Source organism: Lepidochelys kempii, chromosome 4 (assembly GCF_965140265.1).
Source record: "Lepidochelys kempii isolate rLepKem1 chromosome 4, rLepKem1.hap2, whole genome shotgun sequence".
NCBI classification, from domain to species: domain Eukaryota; kingdom Metazoa; phylum Chordata; order Testudines; family Cheloniidae; genus Lepidochelys; species Lepidochelys kempii.
In genome coordinates, this window is record NC_133259.1 from 1608989 (window position 1) to 1636983 (window position 27995).

The following is a 27995-nucleotide window of genomic DNA, read 5'->3' on the forward strand; positions in this document are numbered from 1 at the left end:
CCTCACCTCCCCTAAATTCCCTGTAAGGTCTGTGGCTGGGCAGCTGCTCAGCAGCAGTTCAGCTGTCCCTCCCCGCACTGCAGTGCTGCCCTGCCCTGCCCTCTGCCTTGGAGCTGCTCCCAGGAACTTCCTGATATCAGCACCCCTTTCTCCCCCTCCCAGCAAGCAGGATGTCCCCCTGCTCTTCCCCGCCCCCTGCTCCGTACCCCCTATCTACAAAGCAGAGGAGGGGGACAGAAAGGAGGGAGCTTGCTGGAAGCTGCTGCTTCCTGTCTGAACTGGCTGATCTACTTAAAAGGGCAACGTAGTTGAAGTGGGGTCAAGCACTTAAAGGGGCAATATACCTCACTCTCTGTCAATCTCACTCATGCACACCCCCCCTCCAGCACTTTGAAGAGTCAACACCTGTGCAGCCGTGCATGTGCTGTCAGGAGGAGGGAGTGGTGCGCTCCAGCTGGATAGCGTGGGCTCATCATCATGTTCAGTTTTTGCAGGGAAGTATTTGCAGCTACTGCCCTGCATCTGTTGTTTCCTCCCTCCTGCGTCAGTCCATGCTGCCTTGTAAAGAGTGAGGCTACATTAACAACAGCGTATTAACCCTTGAGGGCTCAGCTGAATGCTAGTTCATCATTCAGCAGCAAGGCATTCCCTGGGAAATATTCCACCCTCTTACTCCACCACCTCTACCAAGCTTCACAATCATTCATTGCTGTGTACAATATTAAACTGTTTGTTTAAAATAGTTTAAAACTTATACTGTGTATGTATATAATGTATTTTGTCTGGTGAAAAAAATTTCCCTGGAACCTAACCCCCCCCCCCCCCCCATTTACATTAATTCTTATGGGGAAATTGGATTTGCTTAACATCGTTTTGCATAAAGTCGCACTTTTCAGAAACATAACTACAACATTAAGTGAGGAGATACTGTACAACACAGAATACAAAGCGTATAGTGTTCACTTTATATTTATGTTTGATTACATTTGCACTGTAAAAAACAAAATAGTATTTTTTCAATTCACCTAATAAAACTACTGTAGTCCAATCTCTATCATGAAAGCTGAACTTACAAATGTAGAATTATGTACGAAAAGTAACTGCACTCAAAAACAAAACAATGTAAAACTTTAGCACCTACAAGACCACTCAATCCTACTTCTTGTTTAGCCAATTGCTCAGACAAACAAGTTTGTTTACATTTGCAGGAGATAATGCTGCCTGTTTCTTGTTTACAGTATCACCTGAAAGCGAGAACAGGCATTCACATGGCGTTGCGTTGCAAGGTATTTACATGCCAGATGCGCAAAAGATTTATCTGTCCCTTCATGCTTCAATCACCATTCCAGAGGACATGCATCCATGTTGATGACGGGTTCTGCTCGATAATGATCCAAACAGTGCAGACCAACGCATGTCCATTTTCATCATCCGAGTCAGATGCTACCAGCAGAAGGTTGATTTTCTTTTTTGGTGGTTAGGGTTCTGTAGTTTCTGCATCGGAATGTTGCTCTGACTTCTGAAAGTCTGCTCCACACCTCGGCCCTCACCTCGGCCCTCTCAGATTTTGGAAGGCACTTCAGATTCTTAAATCTTGGGTTGAGTGCTGTAACTATCTTTAGAAATCTCACATCGGTACCTTCTTTGTGTTTTGTCAAATCTGCAGTGAAAGTGTTCTTAAAACGAACAACATGTGCTGGGTCATCATCTGAGACTGCTATAACATGAAATATATGGCAGAATGTGGGTAAAACAGAGCAGGGGACATACAATTCTCCCCCAAAGAGTTCAGTCACAAATTTAATTAACGTATTATTTTTTTAACAAGTGTCATCAGCATGGAAGCATGTCTTCTGGAATGGTGGAAGAAGCATGAAGGGGCATATGAATGTTTAGCATATCTGGCACAAATACCTTGCAATGCCAGCTACAGAAGTGCCATGGGAACATCTGTTCTAACTTTCAGGTGAAGTTGTAAATAAGAATCGGGCAACGTTATCTTCGGCAAATATAAACCAACTTGTTTGTCTGAGCAATTGGCTGAACAAGAAGTAGGACTAAGTGGACTTGTAAGCTCTAAAGTTTTACATTGTTTTGTTTTTGAGTGCAGTTATGTAACCAAAAAAAAAATAATAATAAATCTACATTTGTAAATTGCACTTTCACAATAAAGAGATTGCACTACAGTTCTAATATGAGGTGAACTGAAAAATACTATTTCTTTTGTTCATCATTTTTACAGTGCAAATATTTGTAATAAATAAAGTGAGCACTGTACACTTTGCATTCTGTGTTGTAAATGAAATCAATATATTGGAAAATGTAGAAAAACATCCAAAATATTTAATACATTTCAATTGGGGTATTCTATTGTTTAAGAGTGTGATTAAAACAGTGATTAAGCACAATGAATTTTTTTGAGTTAATTGTGTGAGTTAATTGCGATTAATCAACATCCCCAGTATGGACACAAGGGAAAATTCTTCATATCTGGACTGTTTGGATACTAACAGGGCAGAATAACTGAACAAGACTATGGCTATCCCCAGAGTTATTCTGGGTAGCCCTGAGAGACTTTTGGGAATACTGGCAGATTACTATATCTCTGCTACCATTTGGAATTATAGACTGACTCACCTGATTTAACCTCTCAATAACTCTCATTCCTTTTTCTTAGCTAACTAGTTAGTTTACTAAGCACCAGCAGTGGCTTTCGTGTGCGATCTAGGATACAAACCGACCTGGGTGACTGACTGATCTCTTGGAACTGGGAGTAACCTGGAATATTCATGATTTTTGGTGTAAGTGACCACTGATCACATCGTCCAGCTTGCCTGGGTGACAAGATAGACAATCCAGTCTAAGGGTCTATGAGTGTCTATGGCTCCATTAGAAGACTATGCTGGTACTTTAGGAGCTCACGTCTATTACTGGTTTAGGGCTTGGCTACACTTACGTCTTATAGCGCTCCAATTTGCCAGCTCAGGGGTGTGAAAAATCACCCCCTGAGCGCAGCAAGTCAGAGCGCTTTAAAGCGCTAGTGTAAACAGGCTCCCAGCGCTCGGCGCTAATCCCCTCGTGGAGGTGGATTACCAGCACTCTCCCAGTGCTCGCGCACAACCACACTCACACTTCAAAGCGCTGCTGGGGGAGCGCTCCCGTGACAGCGCTTTGAAGTTTCCAGTCTAGCCATGCCCTTAGTGAAATCTAATTATAGAACATAACCACCCGTTTGGGGTCTCCGCCGTGCCTGACAGCCTGCCCCGGAGGTAGGCACTCTCAGTGGTGAGCCACTCCAGATGGCATGACAGAGCTCCAATGTATTTATTTTACTTACACACATTTAAGGCACACTGAGGTTATGACACAAAAGAGAATATTTAAATTTAAGCTTAAAAGCTTCTCATTAGTTTGCTTGTTGGAATCTTCTCTCTCTCCACAGTGATGCTGCCTTAATTTTTAATTACCTGGCTTTCGACAGAGGGGGTGAGCACACGCACACACACACTTGAACAGTTTTTCTTGTGACTAAATAAACTTTTCCCTGAATAAGATAACGTGGCTCTCTAGCAATGGCCTTTGCTGCAGGGCCATTCCAAAGCTTAAATGTGTTTAGTAAGCAATTGATCCGTCAGACTGGGGTTTTCCTAAAATTCACGGTTGTCCTGGCTTTACTGAATAGCATTGTGTTCACTTTTCTCTAATTTATATAACTATATTATGTATGTCACTTTAAAGCTATTTTGGTCCATCTTAAAGCTATATTCAGGGTTTTAACTGAATATATTAAGATTTGTACAGACTGGGCAGTAGAATATGCAGCCAGTCTGCTTGATAACAGTAAGAAAATTCTTTCCCCTCATTATCAGTTGATCTTTTTGCCCAACTTAGAGGGACACAAAAGAATCAATGTAAAAGTTCTGTCTAAACTTTTAGAAGTAACATCTAAAATGACCACTTAACTGAAAAAGTAGAGAAAAAAATTGAGTTTATTTTGTGCATTTGTTATCACTTTGTCTAGTCAGTTTCCCAGTTTCCTATTTGTATCTGTAGTAACAGAACCTACTGTTGAATGACTCAGACTGAATTCATGCCTTCATTTTTTCTATCAAGTCTTCTGACATTTCAACTAGTTACTCAGCAACACCATATCATGCACTCTATAGTTATTTCTGCAGCAGCAGAATTGTGCATAGGCAGACATGAGACAAGAGCCTATCCTGAAAAGTTTACAAGCCAAGTGTCCGGTTCTCCAACAACTCAGAGAGAGAAGGAACTTGCTGGATCAAGACCTCAACCCCGACAGAAACAGAATGGAATTCTAACTTGCCTTCTTCACTTGCTCAGAACCTTCTCAAATGTAAAATTTAAGTGCAAAAAGGAACTTAATGTGCTGAATTACTGTACTGAATTAATGTCCCTCCTCTAAAGCAGAGAGGGCATAGCAGCATGGGTCCCTTGTCTCGTCATAGATCTCTCTTTAAACCTGACTTGTCAAGGCACTACCGTACAGTAATCAGCGTATGCAGAGAATGAGGCATCTCTCCATAACCGTTCCCAACAAGCTGAATTAAAAATGTACAGAATTCCTCTAAGTGTAGGGGCACAGCTGGCTTCTATGCCAGATGCCTCTCTCCCAATCCAGCATAGGGATTGGGTAGGGCATGCCCACACTACACCACTTCACAGACTACATCTATGCTGCATCTAAGGCTACATCTATGCTGCAAATCTTTTTCGGCAGCATGTAGGGTATGAATAGCTACACACCACAGTGAAAAACAGGCTACATCCATCCTGCTTTGCATAGCTACATGTGTCAGTGAAAGGCTGTGGCAGGAGGGAGGCAGAGGAGAAAGGCTCCGGCACCTCCCCATCGCAGGAGCCTTTCCTTGCAGTGAGGAAAGAATCCAGCAGCAGTACGCTACACTGCTAAAAATACCAGCGTAGATGAAAAGGCAAGGCTTCGGCAAGTAGAGAGTTCTGTGGGTATTTACTTGGGTACATACCCACAGGCTCAGGAGTGTCTTTACTTGCCTAAGCAGTGCCTCACCACCTACACTGCTATTTATACACATGGGAGGAGAGAAGGAGAGGGGAGGGGTATGTAGTGTATGTACTATGCATTCATGGGCGACGAGTATAATAGGCCAGAGGAGGCTCTGCCTCCTCCAGCACTGCCGCAGCTGCCGGACCCCCAATTGCAGGGTTTGGCAGTGAAGTTTTTGCTTTATTATGCCCCATGCAGGTTCTGGGGTGGTTGGGGAGCTGCCCTCAGCTGCCCTGGAACCTGCATGGGGCATATCAAAAGTATCTTCTAACAGATGCTTTTCCCCTGCGTGGGATGGGTCCAGGGAGGGGAGGCACAGCATGGCTTCTGCCAGCCCTGAGCTACTCCAGGCAGGGGGGTTGGGCTCCTCCGGGGGGGGGGGAGGAAGGGGAGGGGAGCAGAGCCGGGAAGGTGGCGGGGAGGGGGCGGGCTCTGGGCTTCGCCAGCCTGGGGCTCCTGCAGTTGTGGGGGGAGGTGCAGAGGGTCTCGGGACTCCAGCCATGAGGAGAGCATGGGCAGAGGGGTGGAGCCGGGGTCTAGCCTCCCCAAAGCGAGTCTCCACCTGCTGCCCATGTGGACATTCCTCTGAAAAGAGTGCGCCGTACAGACATTCCCTAAGCTGCTCTAACTTACACTGATGGGCCAGCAGAGATACATGAGAATCAGAGAGGTGAATCTTGCTCCATGTCCCTTCCGAACTCCTGTACCAAGCCTATGTCAAGCCTAGAGTCTCTCCCGCACTGTCTCCCTATGTGGCTCTCTTTTTTCTAGACGGAAGGTGGCTCTGCAGTACACATGGTACTACTCTCACCGTGAGACAAGCTAGGCACCGCCCACACATCTACAGTACCCCTTTACCCGTAAAGCCCTTTGTGGAACGTATCCTGTTGGACTGTGCAACACTCCCAAGAACAGGCAACTATCACCGCCCCATTTTGTGACTCTGGAAATTGAGCCATCCCCCCACACTCTCCTCTCAGTGCCACGGTTGCCGATGCAGAGTAGAACCGCTGAAATACATGGGGTTACACTCGACGTACCCCATCACGAGGCAGGGCAGGATTTAGTCCAACTCTCCTGTTCACACCAGTGAGACTCCACGATCAACTGTGCACTACTATGCTACACGGCTCCCCTCACAGACAGGTTAAAGGTGGCAGATTTCCACAAGAGCTCAGCACCAGGCAGTTCCCGGACAGAGGAGCTCTTTTTAAAACCTGGCCTAGTATCTTCTGTTTGAAAGCATTTCCTTCTTTTGCCTGTTGCCTTTTAATTTCATAAACAAACTGCTAGTCTTGTATTGAAAGAAAGGGTAAATAGCTTCATTCTATTTGTCCTCTAATACCAGCATTGTTTTAAAAAGCTTATCAAATATCTCCTCCTATTTGTCTCCTTTCCAAAGGGAACAGACCTAATCTTTTAAATCCCTTTTTGTGCTGAAGCCCTAAACCCCAATGTTTCCAATCAATTCACTGTCCTTCTCTAGACGTTTCCATTTCTGATGTCTCTTAAGATGAGGTGACTAAAACCAAGCTCTGTAGTCAGGCCAATGATGTAGCAGTTATTTAGAACAGCATTTTCATACTTCCTGCATTATTCTTTATTACCTTGACTTTACAAGGTAACATCTTACTCACTTTTGACTGATGAAAAACAAAAACAAAAAACCTGAAAGTTATGGCCACTTAACTCTTCTGAGACAGAAGCTGTTTTTAAATCAGTAAGTTATGTAATTTTAGACAGTAGCTAAGCTACTTTGCTCTTTAGTTCCTCCAGTATTCTCAGATAAAGGCCATCTGTTCTGGGTCACTTAATGCAATTTTTTTTCTTTTGCTTTAAGATCTCTGTCTCCTACGGCATCTCATCCTCATTACCAGAAGAATAACCTCGAGAGCAGTAAATAATTCATCAGCCTCCAAGGCAGGTGAAATCTGATGCCAAAGAATCATTTAGCTCCTTATCTTCTGATTGTGCCCCTTCCACCCTCCTGGCTTAAGGGTCCCCCATCTCTCCTATGGGATTCTTAAAAAGAAAAGGAGGACTTGTGGCACCTTAGAGACTAACCAATTTATTTGAGCATAAGCTTTCGTGAGCTACATCACTTCATCGGATGCATATTGAAGTGAGCTGTAGCTCACGAAAGCTTATGCTCAAATAAATTGGTTAGTCTCTAAGGTGCCACAAGTCCTCCTTTTCTTTTTGCGAATACAGACTAACACGGCTGTTACTCTGAAACCTGTCACTATGGGATTCTTGTATTTATTCAAAACTTAGCCTGGCTTTATAGCTATATGATTTGTTCTTCAAACTGTCTCAACCTCTATTTTACATTTTGCCTGCATGTTTTATTAGCGTCATTTAGACAGGAGATCCATTTTTAGAGGGACATTTTTGTAGCTAAATAAAGTCATGAACTTTCATGCAAGCATGTTTGGATTTGCTTCTTTCTACACATTCCCCCTTAGCACCAATACAGCATTCTTAAGACGCTTCCCTGCTGATTGTGTGGATTTTTGCTTGCCAACTTCTCCCTTCAAGCTGTTTCTATCTTCGTTTTAAAAGCCCCCGCCTCCCCCCCTTTGAGGTTTAGCGTCCAAGTGCCAGTGCAGAGGATGATTACCCCGGGAAGGTGATAAGCAGCTGAATTATTCAAGGAAGAGTGTTATGTAGTGGATCAACCATAGAGACTTTCAGAACTCAATCCTGTTGGCTATTTGGAACTAAACCAAGGAGTCTCTCCTCTTATGCTGCAGAATTCCTTACCCGTTAAATTAATGGTTCTCAAACTTTTGTACTGATGACCCTTTTCACTCTGAGTGCAACGCCCATTATAAATTAAAAACACTTTTTAAAATATTTAACACTATTATATATGCTGGATGCAAAGCAGGGATTGAGGTGGAGGCGGACAGCTTGCAACCCCCTATAGAATAACCTCGCGACCCCCTGAGGGGTCCCAACCCACAGTTTGAGAATCCCTGTGTTAAATCTCTCTGTGGCAGCCCAGAGAGCAAATACTACAGTCCTGCCAGGAGGTGGAAATGGAAGAGAACACAATGCTCATGTGAAGTCACTCGGATAAAAAGGGCTGCCTAGCTGGCCCTACTCACTTTGGGAGACAGTGCTACAACCGGAGCTGCAGATCTTGACCCGCCTCTCAAGCCGGAGGGAAGGTTCCAGCGCCATAGGCTATAGAGGCAGCATGCATAGATAAGGATCATTGAGAAGTCTGTTTGTAATGACTCACTTTTCTAGGTGACTGCTTCTTCTGCTGGCCACCACAAGAACGGCCACACTGGGTCAGACCAAAGGTCTATCTAGCCCAGTATCCTGTCTTCCGACAGTGGCCAATGCCAGGTGTCCCAGAGGGAATGATCAGAACAGGTAATCACCAGGTGATCCATCCTCTGTCGCCCATTCCCAGCTTCTGGCAAACAGAGGCTAGGGACACCATCCCTGCCCATCCTGGCTAACAGCCTCTGATGGACCTATCCTCCATGAATTTACCTAGTTATTTTTTGAACCTAGTTATTAGTCTTGGCCTTCACAACATCCTCTGGCAATGAGTTCCACAGGTTGCCAGGATTGCCTCTGGAGCCTTTTTAAAAAATTGGCGTCATCTGGTGCAGAAGCTGATCTAAGTGATAGGTTACATATCACAGTTAGCAGTTCTGCAATTTCACATTTGAGTTACTTCAGAAATCTCAGGCGAATACCATCTGGTCCTGGTGAGGCATTACTGTCTGGTTTATCAGTTTGTTCCAAAACCTCTAATGACACCTCAATCTGGGACAGTTCCTCAGATTTGTCACCTAACAAAAATGGCTCAGGTTTGGAAACCTCCCTCATCCTCAGCCGTGAAGACCAATGCAAAGAATTCATTTAGTTTCTCTGCAATGGCCTTATCATCCTTGAGTGCTCCTTTAGCATTTCGATCATCCAGTGGCCCCACTGGTTGTTTAACAGGCTCCCTGATGTACTTAATTTATTTGCTATAACTTTTTGAGTCTTTGGCTAGCTGTTCTTCAAATTCTTTTCTGACCTTCCTAATTATATTTTTACACTTCATTTGCTAGAGTTTATGCTCCTTTCTATTTTCCTCAATAGGATTTAACTTCCACAGATTAAAGGATGCCTTTTACCTCTCACTGCTTCTTTTACTTTGTTGTTTAGCCACGGTAGCTCTTTTTGCAGACACTCTTTTTTTAATTTGGGGTACACATTCAAGTTGAGGCTCTATTATGGTGTCTTTAAAAAATTTCCATGCAGCTTGCCTTTTAATTTCTGTTTAACTAACTTTCTCATTTTTGTGTAGTTCCCCTTTCTGAAATTAACTACCACACTGGGCTGCTGTGGTGGTTTCCCCGCCACAGGGATGTTAAATTTAATTATATTATGGTCACTATTACCAAGCAGTCCAGCTATATTCACCTCTTGGACCAGATCCTGTGCTCCACTTAAGACTAAATCAAGAATTGCTTCTCCTCTTGTGGGTTCCAGGTCTTACCTACTCTAAGGGCTTGGCTACACTTGCGAGTTACAGCGCATTAAAGCAGCCCCGAGTGCCCTAGCTCAGTACCTGTCCACACTGGCAAGGCACGTAGAGTGCGCTGACTCCATGGCTAGAGCACTCTTGGTAATCCACCTCGGCGAGAAGATTAACGCTTGTTGCACCTTGGCTGAAACGCCAGGGCGCCAGTGCAAAAAAGGTGTTGCATTACTGCGCTCTGATCAGCCTCCGGAAACATCCCATAATCCCCTTAAGTCGAATGGCCACTCTTCTCATTGTTTTGAGCTCGCTGTAGGAATGCGGATATGCCCTTTGAAAGCTCCGTTTCTGAAGGTCGGCATTCTTATCTGCTCCGAGACAAAGCAACCATTAGCGTGGAATGGTGTGTGAGAGAAAGAGGGGCGGAGTGGGGGTCTGCTGCTGTCTGAACTTACAAGACAGCATGCTGACATGCTCTCAGCCCCCCAAAAACCCACTCTCTCTCTCCCCACATACACATAAAACACTCCCTGTCACACTCCACTCCACTCCACCCCACCCCCATTTGAAAAGCAAGTTGCAGCCACTTGCATACTGGGATAGCTACCACAATGCACTGCTCTCTGTGGCTGTTGCAAGAGCTGCTAATGTGGCCACGCCAGTGCGCTTGTAGCTGTCAGTGTGGACACACTGCAGCGATTTCCCTACTGTGCTCTACGAAGGCTGATTTAACTCAAAGTGCTCTACATCTGCAAGTGTAGCCATACCCTAAGAAGCAGTCATTTAAGGTGTCAAGAAACTTATCTCTGCATCCCGCCCTGAAGTGACATGTACCCAGCCAATATGGGGAAAGTTTAAATCCTCCATTAGTATGGAGTTTTTTATTTTTATAGCCTCTCTAATCTCCCTGAGCATTTCACAGTCACTATCACCATCCTGGTCAGGTGCTCGTAGTATACGCCTACTGCTACATTCTTATTATTCAAGCTGGAATTACTATCCATAGAGATTCTATGATACAGTTTGGTTCACTTAAGATTTTTACTTCATTTGACTCCATGCTTTCTTTCATGTACAGTGCCACTCCCCCACCAGCATGACCTGTTCTGTCTTTCCGATATATTTTGTACTCTGGTATGACTCTCATTGATTACCTCATTCCACCAAGTTTCTGTGATACACCTATTATTATAATATCAATATCCTCATTTAATACAAGGCACTGTATTTCACCCAATGTTGACTTCTAGCATTTGTATATAAGCACTTTAAAAAACTGTCCCTTTTTAAATGGTCTGCCATTATGTGATGTAATTGAATGGAACTCTTTCATTTGAGTGTTTCTCTTCAGATCCTACCCATATTTTATCTTTACAATCTTTACCACAATGAGGGTCACAACTTGCTATGGGACACATCATTCTATGTTGTGCCTGCAGGCACCTGTTCTCATGTGCAGGTCTCATTGTCTACCCTAGTACTCCTCTGGACCTACCAGCTCTCCTCCATCAGAATTAACTAGTGTTTGCTGCCAGCTCGCTGGTTCACATCTGGTTAAGATGGAGTCTGTCCCTTCTCTATAGATTCTCCTTTCCCTAGGCTTTTCCTTGATGTCTAAAGCATAAATCTCATCCTCTCTATTTTATCACCTCAGCCTCCCATTGACAGCAACTTTCAGAGAAAGCAATCACAGAAACCCGAGCTTCTTTATCTTTAGCTTCTTCCAGTTTGTTGCCCATGCCTACACATGGCTACTTGGCAATCAGCAATACTTTCTGCGCTCCATCCTGTGCTAATGCTGGTAACTTGCCCCACCCACATAAACCGCTGCTGGCCTTCTCTGCCCTCAGCCCCCCCTAACTCCACGAGGGTTTTAGCTCAATGGCTAGTTCTTAAGGAGGTCAGGAAACTAACTAAGCAAACTTTGTTTATTTTGTGGCTGGCTGAGGTTCATTTATTTCTGATGGCTAACCATGAAGTCTCTACCTCCCACTCAGGGCCAATGGACTCAATCCATTTCTACTTTGCTCAGTTGCTGGCCTCGATGGTCCAAGTTTGGGTCAAGAGTAAATTTCCCCAGGCAATACACTAGCCCTGAAGCGGTGACACATCAGCTCAGCCTCAGCTCCAGGGATCAGGAAGTGAATTCGTTCAGTAGTCAGAGTTTCAGGCCAGAAGGGAACACCAGATCATCTAGCCGGACCTCATGTAGGCCACGGGCCATCCCCCAGCACCAGCACACTAAAACCAACAACCCAGACTAGACCAGCATACTGCAGCCCATAACTGTGCCACTGGCCGAGAACAGAAGAGACCAAGGTGTCACCAACGCCTGAGACCCCCACAATGGCAGGGAAAGGATTAAATGAGATGTACCCAGATAATCCTGGCAAGTGACAATCCATGCTGCAGAGGAAGGCGAAACCCCCTCCCCCAGATCACTGCCAATCTGACCGGGAATGGGGGGGGGAAGGGGCGCAAATTCCTTCCCAACCAGACATATGGAAGTCAGCAGAATTAGTCTGGCTGGCTATATAGAGTTAGGTTCTTCCTTTCTCCTTTCACATACAACATCATCAAAATCCACACATGGGGCTAACTCATGAAACTCCCAGTACAGACAGTTTATTGACTGGATATTAGAGACATGAAACTTTAGAAAACAGGATGTGAATACAGAAAAAGAAAAAAGTCAAACCACCTAATGTTAGACATTAGATTCAGCACTGAGGCTCCCTAAACATGCTGGGATAGAGTCCCAGAAGGTATGCACACCATAAGCAAACAGAGGAAACTGAAAGGCAAGGGGAAAACCCTAATATGATTAAATGGTTAGAATCAAAAGATTATGACACAAACAAAAATCCTCCGGAAACTAGAAATCCAGCCCAAATGAAGTCAAGAAAAAAAAGCCTTAGCAAAGGCAGGTAGAATGTCAGATGGAAATTAGGAGATTCAGAGTTGGAAGAGCCAAAGGCATAAAAATGAACAAGCAATACTATCGGTGTATCAGAAGCAGGAGCCAATGAAAGAACTGGTGGGCCTGCTGGACCACTGCAGAGTGACAGGAGCAGTGAAGGGGGTCTGGCCATTGCAAAGAGGCTGAATGAGATCTCTGAATCTGTCTTCACCACAGGAAAGGTTACAGACATACCAACCCCGGGCCAACTCTGTGTAAGTAGTATTGATAAGATACTGTCAGGCTGACATGTTGAGAGGGGATTGAACAAGCTGATTAATTGCCACTCAGTCCTGGGGAGTCTGTTCAAAGAATTCTGAACAATCTTAAAGGGGCTAAGCTACCAACAAAAATATGCAGTCTTATTAAAATGAGTGACACCAGAGGTCGGCACAACATTTGCTATCTGTGTAGGAGACACTGTGGATGACCCTAGGAATTACAGGCCGGTTAATCTTACTTCATGATCCAGTAAACCAGTGGAAATAATCAAATTAAAATGATAAAACAGCTAGATGGACAGGCTAGGATAGGGTCTAACCAACCAGCCACTGCAAAGGAAAATAGTACCACTACTAGAAACCAAGTAGTCATGGGCTAAGAGGCAAAGTAATGTCACTGAACAGAAACAGCCCCGGGGGAAAACCGGAAGTAAGAATAAGTGGTCAACAGGAATCATTTAATATAGTAATGATCTTAAAAAGAGGGGTAAGCAAGGAAGCTACAAAGTTTGCAGATGACAATTACCTAGGTTGGTAAGAACTTCAGAGGGACCTAATCACAGTAGGTGAACAGCCAGCACGTCAGATGAAATGCAATGTTGCCAAACTCAAGGGAATGCCCACTGGAAGGAATTAATGAGAATATCCAAGTTATTTTAGACAGGATTTTAATAAACAGCAATATAAGCCCTCATGCTTCAGAGCACGAGCCAGCCACGACCTGACGGGTTAGGAACAACCTACCCCTTCCTATGGGCAGGTTATTAAGGGGAAGATTTTGAAAACCCAAGACACCTAACTCCCACATGCATCTACAGGTTCTTTGCACCGTTCTTTGAAGTGTTTGGCCCATTAGATACAGGACTAGATGGACCTCAGATCTGACCTGGGATGGCAATGCCTATGCTAACACCACATTTTATAACTACATCACTGCTTGCCCAGGTACTAAGCATAGTAATCCCTTTCCCCCGTGATCTCACTCTGCCACATCTGCCTCTGCCTCTGCCTGCCAGCCTAGTCTCTGTTTAACTACAGGACTGAGAGGGCAGCGTTCCAAGCAAGGCAAAGCTTTATTTTTTAAAAATAATTTCTGATTATAGGAGTTTTAAATCTTTTGGTGCTGACAAGCAGATTAACTGACTCAGGCACTACACAACTAAGGATAAAGCACGACAAAGACTAAAACAAAAACACAAGTTCATGTTTTCTCAGATATCTAATAGCCACAATTTTTCAAACAATTCTCAATCCAAGTGTCTACATGAAAGCTCAGAGGGGGATTCTGTGTGCTGTATATGTTCCAAAGAGCAGACCCACGTACAACCCAGTAGTCTGTTACAGTGCAGCCAGACCCTTTACAGGTTATGTCTGTACTACAAACAAACTGTTGCACTGTGTCTCAGAGCCCGGGTCAACTGACTTGAGCTTACGCTACAGGCCTAAAACTACCAGTGTAGAAGTTTTGGCTCGGGGTGGAGCCTGGGCTCTGAAACCCAGAGAAGAGGAAGAGTCTCAGAGCCCAGGCTCCAGCCTGAGTCAGAACTTCTACACTGCTGTTTTTAGCCCCATACCTTGAGATTTGCGAGCCCAAGTCAGTTGACCCAGGCTCTCAGACTCACTGCCACAGGTGGTTTCGGGTTTTTTTGCTGGGTGAACGTACCCCTAGATAGAGTCTGGATTCCTCCTCTTTTTTAAGAGTCTAAAGACTGTAGTGAAGAATGAGAACTAGGTGCCACATTGGAGCAGTGGGTGGTCCAGCATATTGGTAATGGATTACAGAGCCCGTCATCTCCGGAAGGCCAGTGTAGCTACCCAAGTTAGTAATGACTTTGCTGCCACCATCCAGCTGCTGACTCACAGCCAATGTGAAAGGAGTTCGTGGTCTCAACAAGCTTCCAAAACCTATCACTAACACCCAACATTCTCATTAGCATTCTCAACAGGACAGGGTTAGGCCAATGGGACCTGACCGGCTTTTAACAGCCCAGTCGGCAGTGCTGACCAGAGATGCCATGACTCAGTGCCTTACATTCCCACGGTTTGAAAACCACTGCTCTAGACTGTAAACTCTCAGGCAAAGAATCACGTGTGTAGAGGGCCTGGCATAATAGGACCACAAACCTGGTGGGGATCACTCTAGTTCAGCACAAAGTTATTGGGCTGGGTGCAGGAATCCCTAAGCAGGATTCTCTGGCCTGTGCTATGCAGGCTAGATGACGATCACAATGGTCCCTTCTGACCTGAACATCTATGAAGCTTTGGCACTAATGTAAAGCATGTAATAACATGCTCTAGAGGGAGTTCTTCCACATCAGAAGCAAGCAGGAAGGGAACGCTTACAGTACTCCTGCTGCCAGAGCTGCATGTAGGCTAGGGAGAGAGGCTTGACATTCCCAGTGTTGTCAGCCTGGTATCCATCACCTGGGGTGTGAGCGTGGGTATTTTAAAGTGAGAGAAATTGTAACGTACAGACAACTCCACTTCACCTTTACCACAGTATGAAAAGAGGCGACTACAGGGGGATATGATAGAGATCTATAAAATCATGAGTGGTACAGAGAAAGTAAATAAGGAAGTGTTATTTACTCCTTCTCATAATACAATAACAAGGGGCCACCAAATGAAATAAATAGGGAGCAGGTTTAAAACAAACACAAGAAAGTATTTTTTCATGCAACGCACTGTCAACCTCTGGAACTCCTTGCCAGAGGGTGTTGTGAAGGCCAATACTATAACAGGGTTCAAAAGGGAGCTAGGTGGATTCATGGAAGATAGCCACTGGAATGGTGTCCCTAGCCTGGGTTTGCCAGAAGCTGGGATTGGGTGACAGGGCATGGATCACTTGATAACCTGTCTGTTCATTCCTTTTGGGGCACCTACCATTGACCACTGTCAGAGGACAGGATACCGGGCTTGATGGACCTTTGGTCTGACCCAGTATGGCCATTCTTATGTTCTTTTTGAAGCCAATGCTCCAGTCCTCAACAGTGCTATGCTGAACACCTGAATTGTACAAAGAGATAACATTCTGTCCCAACACTGATTTATTCCATTAAAAGGACAGGTAGACAACCCTAAATCAAAAATCACACGAACAACAAAAACAGCAAATGTCTGCTCTGACCAAAGGCTGTTCAGTCAACACTACTTCAGCGTAAAGAACTTTATCACAGTGCTGTATTGCAATTTCTAACACTTGCATGATCTTGCTTTGTTTGGCAAAATGTTCTTAATATTTTATATATTCAGAGTGTCTAGAGAGAAACTAAATATAATGCATTAGGCTCTCCAGAAGGCAGACTTCTGCTGGGGGAGGAACGAGTAGTTTACTTCATAAAGGCCAAGGAAAAAGTTAAGAATAACAGGTACCTTCAAAAGAAGAAAGGGCTCTAGGTAGATTTCTGGAAGAAAAAAAATTACTTCCTATTCTCCCACAGGAAGACTTCAAATTTTAGTTAATCAAATATACAAAATAATTCCGGGCCAAATGCTTCAGTGCGTGTATGGGCACAGCGCCCTTTGAAGTCCATACCCAGCAGCAACGGACTACGTAGGCAAGGAATGTTTTGCCCACACAAGCACAGCATCCTTGACACAGTTAGTTAAGAGAACAAATACAAATAAGGATAATGTTTGCAAAACATCAGTTTTTATAAAGACATAAGAGCCAATTTCAGCCCTTCAGCAGATTTAAACCAGAAATAAACTTGGCCCAATAGGCTTTAGGATGGCCACGTCTTGCATTACTATTTTCCCTTTTTATATGGTGGTTATGAAAAAGCTGAAGTAACTGCTAGAACAGAAGCAGCATGAAAGAGGAGACAGTTCTCTACTGCCAATGACTGGTTCTGTATCTACCTGTGTTTTCTGTAACAATTACTGATCAAAAGAAATGGTTCTCTCACTCCTGAGTTTCCTCCTTTTCTTCCGTCTTTTCTTCAGAGATTGCTTGGCACCCTAGCAACTGCTCTACGTCCTGCACTGCAAGGCAGTATCGAGGACACAGCCTGCAGTACTGAGCCGCTCTAGCTGCAAGCTCTCTTTCACTTCCGCCATGCACAAAGCCAGGTTTGGCAGAGGGGAGGAGGAGGAGGAGGAAAGAAGGTCAGGCAAAGATGCTCATCAAGAATCTCCCTTTTCTGGCACACTAAGGCTCAGAATCTCCCTCCAGTCACACCTATACTGATTTTCCAAACAGTCTTAGCACTTAGGAAACACACAGTTCTTGCCACGAAGTTCTAACACAGTCCGAATATGCTAAGTCAATGAGGCGATTCAACAAGTTTGCAAATTCTTGATCTAGGACTTGAGTGAAATTCTCTGGTGAGAATATCTGCAGCATCTAACATAGTCATGTCACCAGACACACTGCAGTATACACACACATTACCTATCTGTAAGGATATAGTAGTGATGAACCATCATTACAACGCAAATGCAGGTTTCAGAGTAGCAGCCGTGTTAGTCTGTATCTGCAAAAAGAAAAGGAGTACTCGTGGCACCTTAGAGACTAACAAATTTATTTGGGCATAAGCTTTTGTGAGCTGTATCTCCCCACTGTATTTTCCAGTGAATGCATCCGATGAAGTGAGCTGTAGCTCATGAAAGCTTATGCTCAAATAGATTTGTTAGTCTTTAAGGTGCCACAAGCCCTCCTTTTCTTAACGCAAATGCAGTGCTCCTAATGCACTGCTATAGTTAGAAAATAGGCTAAAAAACTAAATTGCAAGGTTGAAAAGCCCTATGACAACTCCCTGGAGCTCAACACACAGCCTTATTTCAGAATTGGAAATCAAGGCCCCCTGAACTCTATTTTTGTCACATACCGACTATTTCTGCATGCTGTTCCAAGGTTTCACCATCAAAGTAAGATCATCTGTTAGCTTAGAATTGGTTCAGCTTGGCATACTGGATCAGAATTCCAGCTGCTGACCTTCCATGCAAGGCAGGGAAGATGATGAGTTTGGGAAAAGCGTGAGGTTGCTATTCGTACATAGGGAGAGACAGACCAGAACTGATGAACTGGTCTGGAAGAGGTTTGTATTTGCCTCGTCAACGAGATTCATAGAATCCTAGAATATCAGGGTTGGAAGACACCTCAGGAGATCATCTAGTCCAACCCCCTGCTCAAAGCAGGACCAATCCCCAATTTTTGCCCCAGATCCCTAAATGGCCCCGTCAAGGATTGAACTCACAACCCTGGATTTAACAGGCCAATGCTCAAACCACTGAGCTATCCCTTCCCCCAAATGATCCCTCCTCACCCATCCAGAAAATCATTCCCTCTAAACTCTGCTACCACCGCAGACTGCAGCTCAGAGGCTGGCAGCACACTGTGTCCCTCACAAAGCCAAAACAGCCACCCAGGAGTTCAGGGGTAGGAGGAGAGACTCCTGGCTACTCTGGTCCATACTTCTGCCCTTCATACCTCCCTGTCTTTCTCCCTTTGCAACTTTGTCTATTTCCTTCCCTCTTCATCTCTGTCTCTCTCAATCCCTTCGCCTGCTCCCCACAAGTGCAAAGGAACCCCAAATACATAGGGAGGCACACCCTGAGCCATTAGTGACCTCTCCCCCACTCCTTCCAGCAATCGCTGCTGTGAGCAAGAACAGCTAAAACTACTCCAGCTCCGGAAATGTTTGCTCTATTCTCATCAGCACCCAGATGACCAAAGCACCAATCTGAACAAGTTCTTCAGACACAGACCTAGCACAGGAGTAGATGGGGAACTCCCAACACTCAGGAACCCATAATGTAACTCTGTAAGCTATGAGATTCAAGAAGCCTGTATTCAGAAGTGCTTCCATTAATCACAAGCATTAAAACACTGAGAATCCAAGACGCTCCCAGATGAACACTATGTCTGGGCCAAGTGCTTTCCCAACTCTCAGATGGTTCATAGCCAAATCTTGCATATTAGAATAATTCACCTAATTTTCATACATTAAATGAAGTAATTAGTGGATGAAAGACAAACTGAATTGGAGCCTTGACTGGTCCTTGAGTGTTCCTATTTTATACAGTATTTTACTACTCCTATGTATCGCCTCAGGTTTCCCAGGAGTTTGAGTCTGGCAGCCAGAGATAACGTGAAGGCAAATAGTTGCTATTCTGCCTGCACTCGGTACGAACGCTCCCAGAACCTTGGACCTGAGAACCTGTGGTACTGGAAGATGAATTGTTGGCAAAGGCACCAGGGTATTTTTTTTTTTTTAAATAAAGTATGCTCTTTAAAGATCCTTAAATTCCCCTGGTGAGAGTCAGGGTAGACTCTAGTTTAATGATTCTTTGAAGGCCAGCACTTCTAAAAGTAAAGCAGCACTGCCATGCAACTCGGTACCACGCTAACGCAAGCACTGGTATGAGCCCTCACACCCTCTTCCCCCCTAAACACACTGACAGAAATTAGTTATTGCTTAGGATGTTGCTATCTTTTAGTGCTTTCCCAAACTACATTCAGCGGTCAAGTGTCAAAATACTGCACCCACCAGAATACACCATCTCAGAAGCAGCAATGTGGTTGTGCTCTGTTAGATCATTTCCCTACTTTTTTGTAGCCACCTGTAACCCAATGGACCGGGTTTATCTAGGTGTTTTCTGTGGCTAGAATATATGCTGCTCCTGAAATGAGTCTCAAATCTCTCTCAACTGGACAACTTCAGCTTGTGCTAAAGGAAAACACAGATTTGCAGTAAGAGAGACATGAAAACCTGTCCACTTATATAACATTTTTTAATTAGTCCTGGTGCTTTCTGCAGCCTCTTGTCTTTGGATATTTGTCACTGAATGCCATGGTTCAGTACTTCAGCTTTGACTGCTGCTCTGCTTTAAAAATCCATCACTGTAAGACTGAGAAAACAACAATGCAGCTTGGAGAGGGAATTCAAATGGAACATTACACTCTTTTGCTTCCTGCTGTAACACGCAAACTTTTTCAGACAACTATTTCATCCTGCAAGCTAGTTCAGGTTGGACCAGTTGTCTTTCACACTCAATTAGAAGCTTTCCTGGAGCAGTATATTTAATCTAAAGGCAATATAAAGCTCACCAGGGTATGCAAGTAAAATCCCACTTCAGATGAAGTCACTGAAATTTCCCACACCATCCTGTACTTCCTATAAAAATCTGGGTTCTCCAGACCGTGACTTCTTTGTGCAGTAGTGATCTGACTCCTATCTTTGACTGATCACTTGATATATTAATGAATAACCTAGAATGACACCAACATGGGATCATTCACAAGAGACATTGGCACTCTCATGGGGTTTACTACTCGCCCTTGGGGCGCCCTCATGTGGCTCATCTGGGGATTAGCTCTCCCCAGATTAAGGGGATTATGCCCCCTCCTTCGGTTGCTCGCCCTGTGGTCGGTCTCTCTCTATGCACTCAGGTTACTCTCTCTTTGTGACACAGCCTTCTAGCCAGGCACTACAGCCCCCCCCCTTCCGGGATAACAAAGGTCTACCAGCCAAGCACGATCTGCAGACTCAGCCTTCCAACCCACTGGCCAGTCTGTGCCACTTTCCCAGTGGTGGGCAGGGGAACCCAGACCCACCCATTTCTCCAGATTCCAGCCCAGGAACCCTAAACCCAGAAACCACAGTCTGCTTAAGCTCTAACCTTGTCGCTTTTCCCTGGACTCTTTCTTACCTTTCTTCCCTATCTTCTGGGCCTCCCCCCGGGTTACCACTGGAGCTTCCTCTACTCCCTGAGGCTACTGCACCCCACTCAGGTTCTTGCCAGAGTCTGTAGTACAAGGTAGGATCCCAGGGGTCATTCTCCCCTAGACCGCCTTGTATCTAGCCAACTCCCTGCTCTCTATGAAACGACTGCAGATCTCCTCCCTGCAGCCCCTGCTTGCTCTACACTTCTGGGTTTTATATTTGCTCCGCCTACCCCTGCAGGGCTTCATCATCCACTAGGTCTTCTCAGCCCCGATCTCTTCCTGGGGCAGCCCGTCACAGGTTAATTGGCCCTTTTTCCACTCAGGCCTTGTGTGGGGTAGACACCAGACCTCAGGCACACAGTGAGGAGGGAGAACAAGAGGAGGACTGTCACTAGTTAGGGCAACTGCCCCTGTATTCCCACTCCACGGTCCACCCCGGGCACCTACTCTAGGCTCCCAGCCATCACCTCTGCCGTGCGGAGATCCGCATCTCTCCTCCTCCCCACTGGGGGTTTTAAGGCTGTACAGCTCCCTGATCTACACGGATAGCCCCTAAACAGCCTGGCTTTCTCTGAGGACATGAAACAGTGTATTGCCTGCAGTTAAAAGTTAGTGCACAGCTCCTTCTGAGCAAGCACACATATTCTTAAGGTGAAAACATTACACAGAAAACACATTTTAATTGCAAAAGAACCTACATGCATGCTGAAAAGCTTACCAGAGGTCACACTAAACTGAAACCTACCAGTGCCCTACGTTGTAGTCTTTCACAATTATAAGTGGGTTTTCCCTGTGGTTACAAAGTTCACATCCATCTGCAATCCAGAACCAGAACCAAGGCTGGGCAGAACGGCTATTTCTTTATGCTCCTTGGGCAATTTGATCTTGGCATTGTGTAACAAGTGATCAGCAGATAATGGCTCTCTCAGAGCAGAGCTTCAAAAGGCTTGGTTTTTACATAACCAGAGCGGGGGAATTTGCATTAACTTTCCTGGGGAACCCCTATGGAGAATCCTCTTAACACTTATTGTCCCAAAGTCCATACTCGTCTGGCACATTTTCAATATGGTCATTTGTCACATCTCCCCCTTAGAGAAGTTACACACAATCCAGGCCCACAATAATACATAAACTTAACACAACAGGGTCTTTCAAGAACACTGAAGGAAGCAGTCATATCTGTCAGACTCCTCTCATATTTTAACAGCTTAAGGCTCTCCATAGTTTGACACCAATTAACCACCATGCAATCTGTCAATGGTTTGTAAACATGTACAACGAACACTCTGAATTACCGGTGTTCAGGGTCTGGGCTGATGGTAGGCGTCTCTGAGTGCAGAATCTATCTGTCGCACTCAGCTCCAAAAGGCTGCACCATGGACACACTAGAATAGAAGATTTGGTTCTCATATGGCGAATTGCCTTCCTCATTGCCATTCACCTAAGCCCAGTTACATTCTCCTAGCGTGCTCATTCAGCTAAGTTGTGACAGGGGAAAGCAGGAAGACTTCCCCACTTATTATCTGCATCTCCGGGCCACTTCGCGCGGGGCAGTGTTAGTATATAGGCTTGTTTGTCAGCCTGAGATAGAATTTTGGGTTTGACTTTTTGATACTCTTATATCTTATACGAATATGTGTAAACAAAAGGACAAAGACACTGTGTGTTACATCTGCCCACAAGCAGATGGGGGTGAAGAGAGATAGGAGATGGAACTAAAGTGTTACAGGCTATGGTAGGAGTTTAATATTTGGGAATACACTGGAAGGCTGCCTGACTCTTCTCTCAAGGCAAGGTCGAGCAACCAGTCGGGAGGGACAATGGCGGATTGGGGTGGAAGGTATAAAACACTAAAACGCCAAAGAAATGCCTGTCCATAACCGTAGCACCACCTCACTCCTCACCCCTCCCATAGGATACAAAAGAGGTGGAACGAAGACCCTAGACTCACAACTCTCCAAAATGGAACATGACCATAAGTTGTGTGGGGTGGGACTGAGGGCATGCACTGTAGGTATATTTGGGCCTGCTGGGGGGGGGGGGGGGAAATTGGATTGGTGGAAATGGAGACACAGGGCAAGGCTCTGTGATGTCAGAGCTGGGAAGCTGGGGGGAGGGATAAACACTCTGTGGCATCAGAGCTGGGAAAGGGATACTGGGAAACAACGCTCTGTGACGTCAGAGTTATGGGACTCATGCTTGCTGGAAAGTAATGCCAATAAACATCGCATTGCCTGCACTATACACTTCTGGTCTTCTGTTTTCTGTCTCCGTAACATGAACCAGGGGAGGGGGCGAAGGGAAAGTCCTTTAACATGAGGAGTACAACACAACGGACAGGGGAGCACAGGGTAACGATGAGATGATTGCTGCCTATGGCAGCCATTCCAACGCCCCTTTACTCATAAGTGTGCTGTCTTCCTTGCTATTCAGACCTTCATTTACAAAGAATCTAATACATTAGGGCTCTAAACATTTTCTGATTTGAACTGTAATAACCCCATTTAGCACACAGCATCTGTGCTACTGTACACTTATCTCTAGTGGTAATGCACAAAAGGAGGTGGGTGCCTAAACCCCAGTCTAGGGACCACTGTGATGCATATAATTCTTGCTGAATCCTGTAGGCACTTAAACTCATTTGGCACCTAAGTTTGTGCAGTAAAAGTCTCCTCAGCACCCACGCTTCTGCCTCCAGGTATGCACACTGCTGCCTCCCTCTAGGCACTTGGGTAGCTATTTCTCACCTACGCCCCACAGCAATTCACAGAATTCTCTGGCCCAAATTACTCTTTAAAAGACAGAGCACACAGCTATAGAATGACTCCGCAGCCTGGGGGTTGCAGCCTTCACCTGGCAGGTGGGAGCCCCAGGATCCAGTGCCCTGCTCCAATCACTCTGATTATTTATCCACAGTGCAACAGCTTCAATAGGAGAGACTAAGGGAGCCCCATGGTTCGAGCCCGCCCCGAGAGGAGACAGAGCTCTGTTTCAGCAGTGGAGGACTAGAAATGGGGCTCTCTCACATTCTAGGTGAGTGTCCTACGCACTGCGCCAGAAGTTCTGCAGGAGCTCTTCCTCCTCCCAGCTTCTTGCCAACAGGGTAGGCGCCTACCGCCAAGGGAGAGTTTGCAGCTGAGAATCCCAAGCAGAGGGATGTGCCTACGGATCCTAACACCAACAGAGGGGCAGGGCTTAGCACCCACCCCCTCGTTGCCATCTCTCACTGTCTACCTTAAGCAGCTCCCCACGTAGATGCTGGCTTTTGTCACTCTCAATCTAAGATACCTCTTTCCCCCATTCATTGTATAGGAGCTTAGGCACCTAACTCATCCTTTGTGAATTGCAGTGATTTTCTAGGCACTATGACACTGAATCACAATGCCTAACTCCTTTTGTGGGCAGTGGTGTTGTAGCCATGTGGGTCCCAGGATATTAGAGAGACAGGGTGGTGGAGGCAACAGCTTTCACTGAACCATCTTGTCTCTCTAACAGATGCTGGTCCAATAAAAGATACTACCTCCCCCATCTTGTCTCTCTAACTCCTTGCGTGCATTCAAGCTACAGGGACTATTCAGTATTTCTGCTCCGCAATTAATATGCACTAACCATTGTGCTTATTTGGAGTGTAAATGCAGGAGTGACTATCCCTGTACATGATTTGACATCTTAGCTGCCCTAATTGAACTTCAAGTCACCATCTCCCACCAGGCTACTCCTGGAGCACTGCACCAACCAAGCCCTTCAGTAGATGCTCACTGCACCGCCATGCACAAACCCTAACCATGAGGCATTTCAAAGCTGGGGGGGAGGGGGGGGGTTTGCAGGGGAAGCGGGGGAAACCTGGCCAGAACACACATCCGATAGGCTGTGACTGAGCTGCGTGCTGGTTATACAACTCTGAAAACCTACACTAAAGGCAAATTCCTGAAACATCCATCCGGGGGGCCGCTTTCCCTGACAGCCCAGAACTGCCAGTGCAGAGGCAGAGTACAATACTGAAATTCAAAAGGAAAACGTGCCCCTCTGCTCTGCACAAGCAGAAATGAACATGCAGACAGCCCCAGGCCACCCAGCAAAGCCCATCTTCCACCACAACGCCAGCTGCAAGACTATTCTCCTTGCAGGAGACAGAGGTATTCCGCCCTTCCCCCGCTGCAGTTCTCTGGACAGCTGCTGGAACTGATTTCAGTGCCCTTAGCACTCAATGAATCCCGCTCGTGAGAATGGTGTAGACCCTTCTGCCACCTTGGTCTTCTCCTGGCAGTTCTATGTTTCTCGTCTGCAGCTCTCATGGCAATGTTTGTCTGCAACTGACTGTCCCTGCAAACACCCAGGAGCCCAGGCTATGGGGACCTGGAATTTGCAGAGTTCAAAGGATCATGGCTGCATATAAAGTCTAAAACACTGGCTCAGGCCCATCCCTCCACCTACACACATGGAAGGGGACTGATCTGGAGTGGGCAAGGGAAAGGCATGAGTGCCAACTCCAGGACATAGCCCTCTCTTCTGCCATGAGCCATGCCAGCAGAAAGTCATCAACAGGAGCTCCATGAAGTTCAGACTATACAGGGCAGGAGGGACTGGGCATTTTCTGCAGCGCTGCCCGCCTCAACCATACAGAAAATACATGAGTAAGTGAATGCTGATCCGTCAAGAAACACCTTACTCCCCTTCCATGCTCTGAGCCCCTTTCTCCCACCAAGAATCTCTCTGCTAAAAGCCCGGACTTTCAGCAGCTCTCCTGAGATCTACAGGTGAGGAGAGCCAAACCCCTCCTCTTCTACAGGGAAAACTCTTCACTCCCCCTCAATGCTCCCTTAAAAGGGACAATCAGCTTCCTGAACTCCATACTTAGCATTTCCAGTACCCTATGAAGTAGAATGGTGCCCTTACTTCATTTGATTTATTCTTGCATTGGACTTCACATTCTTCTTTCATATTTGTGCAGATCTCTGAGTGTTTCACTGAGCACCGTGAGGCTAGGCCCTCATCTCATGAGACACCCAGTCTGCTCCTTTTCTAGATTTTAAACTTTGATCAGTATAACTGGTCCCAGTGCTGTGGAGGGGGTGAGGAAACTACTCACTGCTCTGCAACACGCTGAACTAGGTAACTGCCCAAAATGGGAACTCTGACATTTTTTAAACTGCTGAAGTGGAGTGAGAGCTATTCTTTGCTTCCATGAGGGATTTTCATGCTGCATAGAAAAAAAGATACCAGTGAAATAACCAAGCAAGTTAGCAAAAAGAAGGAGGAGGACTTGTGGCACCTTAGAGACTAACCAATTTATTTGAGCATAAGCTTTCGTGAGCTACAGCTCACTTCATCGGATGCATTCAGTGGAAAATACCACTCACGAAAGCTTATGCTCAAATAAATTGGTTAGTCTCTAAGGTGCCACAAGTCCTCCTTTTCTTTTTGCAAATACAGACTAACACAGCTGCTACTCTGAAACCAAGTAAGTTAGAACACCCCTTTTCGGTCCAGGCCAATCCTTAAGATAAATGCTGCTGGGGAAATCAGGGCTGGTACATTTTTAATGAAACACATTAACAACATGCGCAGCTTTATGGCAGCATGATCTGTGTCACATTGCAGTCTAATGCTCACTAAGTGGTACTAGTAACAGACATCTTTGTCACCACAGCACGGAGCACAATGAGCCACAGGATGCGCACCTGACGGAAAAACGTTTCCCTTAATAGTCAGCCAGTTACACGGTGAAAGTCCTAAAGAGAAATTATAGAGGAATAATGCTCACATTAGGTGCCCCAATGTCCAGTTTGTGTTAGTTACATTTGGCATGAATTTTATAATCAAAGCAATTTTTATATTCCTGGAATTTCCCCTCGGCCCCATCCCACCATGATGGTTCTTGATAATTATTTCCTTCCTATTACACGTCTAGTTGGTGGGACTCTGAAACCTCATTACAAAATAAGACAGAAAAGCATCTGGGTAGCTTTGGGTCCCTCATCCGTGGCACAGCCATCTCGTCATAACAGACAGCGACTCAGAAAGTGCCATCTTGTGAATGGTACCAAGAAGTTATAAGACGGTAGCTACAAAGCAAGTTTAGACAGATGTACTATAATAGGGTGAGTTAATAGTGAAATCCCATTAAGTAGAGCTTTGTCAAAGCACGGCATCATCTGAACTAAACGATTTACTTCAAACTAAAATCAACAGTGCCAAGTTATCTGAATTAACGAACACTGAGGCCAGCATTACATCCAAATGGCTGCAAGCTGAAGCTAGACAAATTCGAACGGACGTGTTTGTTTTCCACAGTGAGAGTAATTAACCATTGGAACAATCTACCAAAGATGTGGCTGACTCTCTTTCACTTAAGACCTCCAAATCAAGTTTGGCTGCTTTTTTAGAAAGAAACTCTGTAGCTCGCCCAGGAGTTATTGGCCTTGATGCAGAAGTCACCAAGTGAAACTCCATGCCTTGTGCTATGCAGAAGGTCAGAACAGATCATCATAATGCCCTCCTAGCATCAAATCTATGAAGCCTCATCACTTCACAATGAGAAGATGTTCTCACTTGCACTATCAGCTCTCTGGTGTGCATAAGGAGAGCTCCTACTTAACTGCGTCTATTTGGAAGGGTTTTTTTTTTGTTATCTACACCATATGAAGTCTGCTTCCAGACCAAAAGAAAAATCTCATCAAACGCATAACATGAACTCCAACTTAATTATCATCATTTACTAAAAGTGACGTTTGGAGCTCTCAACAGACTTTCAGCTTTGTAATGGTTGTCTGAAGTTAAGGTTACACTTATACCCTAAACAGCATTATAAAGTCTAGAAATGTGCAGAATACCATCTGAACAACCTTGGGGCTCTGCCAGTCTCTGGCTAGTCTTGCGTATCAATCGCAGTCTGCATTTTACATGAGGTGTATCTGATGGGCTTTGGGTAGCATTTCCACAGCTGTGAGCGGTGATCCTCAGTCTACTGCATTTTCCACAGTTGGCCTGTGGAGTCAAGGAATTACGAAGTCCACGGTTTTGGGGTATACATCTTTATATGACACACAGGTTAGGTGGCCCCATCACCCAACACCCCTGAAATGTAAGCAACATTTTAATCCAGTCCTCAAAAAGCTAGCATCACCAGATGCAGTAGGTATGTGCCAAGTGGTACTTAGTAGTACTTCAAGATAGTCCTTTGAAGGATGCCAAGTCTCCTCATGTTCACAGCCAGACGTTTTAGAAATGCACAGGAAACAAACAGGGGTGGAAGTCTGAACAAGCCTTTCATTCCAAGAGCCTGTCCCCACTACAGTCTCACCAAATCCAAGACACAAATGCAAGAAAAGGTTTGCGCTCCTGGCACAATGTAGAATTACCATACAATGGAAACTCAGCCAGCCACCCTCGGAGTCTGATTGGATAAAGGATATCAAAAACATAACCCCACTGGAGAGAGACTACTGCTCAGCTACAGAAAATAAAATCGAATTCACACACAGGGCAGCACTGAATGCTCATGGACCCACCTATATTCCCACAGTTCTTGCCTTCCTCTTGATGGAGCCTAAAGCACCATGGTGATTGCATCCTGGTTTGCATGCCCTACCTTTAACAACTTCAGG

The 27995-nt window shown here is 45.3% G+C and overlaps 1 protein-coding gene across 7 annotated transcripts in view; it reads right to left on the bottom strand.

Moving 5' to 3' along the window:
- Positions 1 to 27995, bottom strand: part of MFHAS1 (multifunctional ROCO family signaling regulator 1) — a 136114-nt gene that overhangs the window by 91772 nt on the left and 16347 nt on the right. The gene's annotated exons all lie outside the window — the stretch shown is intronic.